General features: G+C 28.6%; 1 non-coding gene across 1 annotated transcript; it reads right to left on the reverse strand.

The window, feature by feature from the left end:
- Positions 1–599: 599 nt before the first annotated feature.
- Trnal-caa (transfer RNA leucine (anticodon CAA)) lies at positions 600–716 on the reverse strand. Its single transcript has 2 exons — positions 679–716; positions 600–644 (listed from the first exon to the last, which is right to left on the reverse strand). It is a non-coding gene; the product is annotated as a tRNA-Leu (tRNA).
- Positions 717–3,622: the final 2,906 nt, after the last annotated feature.

Here is a 3,622-nt window from a genome sequence, read left to right on the forward strand (position 1 = left end):
GTTTAATATGAGTTTATAAGTGAAATACAAAAACCTTTTTGTACAAAAATTTCATTGAAATCGGTCGTGTCGCTAAGGAGAAAGTCAGATATATGATAGATATATGTTTCAAAAGTATGATTTTGTTTGCTATATTACATGTATTCCGTTATCAAAATCGTTAGGGCCGTTTTTGAGAAAACCAACCTTTTCATTTCAAGTACCTATATCGTTAATTTTGGTTCTAAAATATAAATTTCATATTTTACTCAAGGGAATCAGTTTAAATACTTAACTACCTAGTTTGAAGCAAATCGCTTCACACACACAGACAGACAGACAGACAGAATAATTGCGGGAGCCACTTTTTTGCGTTCTACACCATCGTAATAATAATGTAATAATGCAGTTTGGTGTCATATTTTCAGCATCAAAATTTAACATAATTGCCTACAACGGATTTCCTGTTCCCTTTTATAAAACATGCTCCCTTTTTGCACTTACAAAGTGTTTAGCGTCTAGGTATTTCTACAAACATAAATATATCACAAATAAATAAACAAAATAATTTTTATCAATATTTATGAGTTATAATAAAAAAAAAATTAAAAAAAAAATCTTGTCAGAAGTGGGATTCGAACCCACGCCCTCAGAGAGGACCAGAACGCTCAGGTACCTATTTTCATAGGCAAGATTGCTCTTGAGTCTGGCGCCTTAGACCGCTCGGCCATCCTGACATGTTGATGAATGCTTGACAAATTGTCAACGGGTGAGATTGACAATAAATTATTTTGTTATTTTATTTATTCAATGAGGTTATCAATTAACGGAAATAAATAAAAAAAAATATGATAAATCTTTTTCAAAAGAATTCACAAAATAATATAATTTATTATTAAAGACCATCTAAGTAGTTATTTTTAAATAAAATTCAAACAATTAGTGGACCTAAATAAAGAAATATTTAATTTTTGGAAAACATTTGACTAAAAAATTCTTTAAATTCTCATTTCTGACCCAAAACAAAAATTTAAATAATTTCCATAGAAATAAATTAAGACAATGAACTTCCTTAATATCTTTATTGTTTTTCGTCTTTTGATTCAAAAGGATGACTCATTGCGCCTCTTGAATTTTGTACTAAGATACAATAAATGTGATAAATATTAAAGAATTTCAAATAAAAGTCTTTTCTTCCAAGTAAAGAAATACTACAAAAAAAATTCCAAATCTACACCCTCTTGAGATAAAAAAAAAAAAAAAAAAAAACAGAGGGAAAGAAGTTTTAGATTAATCGCGTTTTATCTCTTGTGTATATGAGAATAAAGAGGGTGGCTTTTCTCAGTTTACTAACTTTTTATGAATTCAGAGTAGGTACAGGGTATTCTTTTGCTTAACTCAAATATTTTTAAGAGGGCCAAAATACTATTTAGTGCCTAAAAAAAGTTTCTTTTTTTTAATTTCATTTTTCTTGAAGAAAATGTTCAACTAACATTATTTACTTTTACAAGTTTGAAACCCAAATTTGGATCGAATTGTTTATAAATCACGGTAACATTGTGGTTTATCTTGGTAACGCAGTTATTTTTAAAGTTTTAAAGTTATGATTTTTGGTAATAAGCTATTAAGAATATTTAATTGAAATTAATTTTTCTATGATTTAACTTCATAATAGACTTACGTTGTTCCTATAGTTTCAAATAGGAATATCAGAGAGCTTAATTATATGCTTTTACAAATAAAACTGAAATTTGCAGTAAAGTAACGCAGTTGTTTGGTTTTCATCACTTCCTGTTTAAACTGTCATAAATATTGAAAGATCATTCCAAACATATCAAACATGCAAATGTTATTTTATAATAGATTAAAGTATAACCATTCTATGTCAACTAAAATATATATGAAAATATATTGATAAAAATGTCCATATTTTTTTTCAAAATTCACTGTCTAAGGGGACAACTTTTTAGGCACTAAATAGTATTTTGGTCCAAGAAATTCTTTAAAAAAAAAATCTAGTAGTTTAAAGTTCTGTCTATTAATAAAATGTAATGATTTTAGCTTCATAACAGATGTACTAAATTAAAAAAAAAAAACTTGAAAAATTTAATAAATTTCAACTTTGTTGACCTGTAACTTTCTTAATCTTAATAGCATCGACAAATTTGTTATAACATAAAATATAGAAAATTCACTTTTTTATACTTTTGGTGTTAAACATTTTGTTCTACAATCACCTGGAACTGAGATATCTGACAAAAACCAAAAGGTTAATTTCGCAAGTGCAAAAAATCGAGTTTTCGACCAGTTTTCTATCGCCTGAGAAAAAAAAATTAGGGGTGGTACAAAATTATAATAGCTTTGTACTTTATAGTCAAAATGCTGTAAAAAAAAAACTAGTAGGTACCTACTTATATTTTCTCTATGCTGTCAAAAAAAGTTTTTGACAAAATTTTAGTAGGTAGGTAAGTGCTGGATTTTTTTTTACACTACATGTCCATAATTTTCTCTGGTTTTGCAGTTAGCTATTTGCAGTCAAAGCGTAGGTCTCAATATCTTTGTCAACTTGTTTTAAGTTTATGACTTTTGCCTCAAGATGGCGCTATACTCAATTGAATATGACATCATTATAGCCTATAACCAGCAAACTAACAAGACGTTTGTAAAGAGACCTAATTTATTAAATTACGATGAATAGTTAAGAAGTTATGATGGATCAGATGAACATAAATCATAAATTAATACCGGTCCAAAGCATAACCCTTTCTTTTGGCTTAATACAAAATACAAAAAATGTAGGATCCACAAAACATAAAATCCATGGCTAGTAAACGGTAACACCCTGTATTATTTGTATATCAATGTCATAGCCCTATTTTGAACTTATCTGTTCTCTAAACATCGAGCAATTTTGATTTATGTGATTTCTTCGAGTTTTTTCTTTTTTTTTTTCTCTGTTTTTGCTATTAAAGTCAAAAGGACATTTTTGTGTCTGAAAGAACACTCTTCTTCTAAACTGGAGATATAAAATAAATGCGTTATAGTCTTTTGTCGATCGAGAAGAATATGAGGGCGCGACAAAAACGGACTTTTCGAATTCTAACGACTATCAAACAAAATAAAATAAAAACGGATGAAGAGATTCGTCCAAAAACTAAACCGACCATCAACCGAAGGACAAAAGAGACATACAAAAATAAATAAATTATACAATTCCCTCCATTATTCGTCTTTCTTATAAATACCAAAGCGGGAGAGAAAAAAGCGTGGGAGTTGGATTGGGTTTGGGTTATGGTTGTATTAAATTTTTAAACACAGGGTTGGACCATTTAAGTGCATTTGAAAGCGTAAAACCATTTAAAGGACAATAACAAGACAAACAGCCAAACAAAAAAAAAAAAAAAACAAAAACAAGAAAACTTTATCTTGACAAGGGATATTCTTCATGGGTGGACATTTCCCATACCGCAATATAAATATGTGTTTGTGTGGGTGTTTGTGTGTGTATACAAAAATCGTTGGGATAAAATATTTGTGTTTATTGTTAAACGGTTTACATCCGATTGAATGTGTTTTGTCGTTTCAAATAAAAAAAAATATATATATATAGATAGGGTAAGATTGAGATGGATTTCACAGTTAA

This window comes from Episyrphus balteatus, chromosome 3 (assembly GCF_945859705.1).
Source record: "Episyrphus balteatus chromosome 3, idEpiBalt1.1, whole genome shotgun sequence".
NCBI classification, from domain to species: domain Eukaryota; kingdom Metazoa; phylum Arthropoda; class Insecta; order Diptera; family Syrphidae; genus Episyrphus; species Episyrphus balteatus.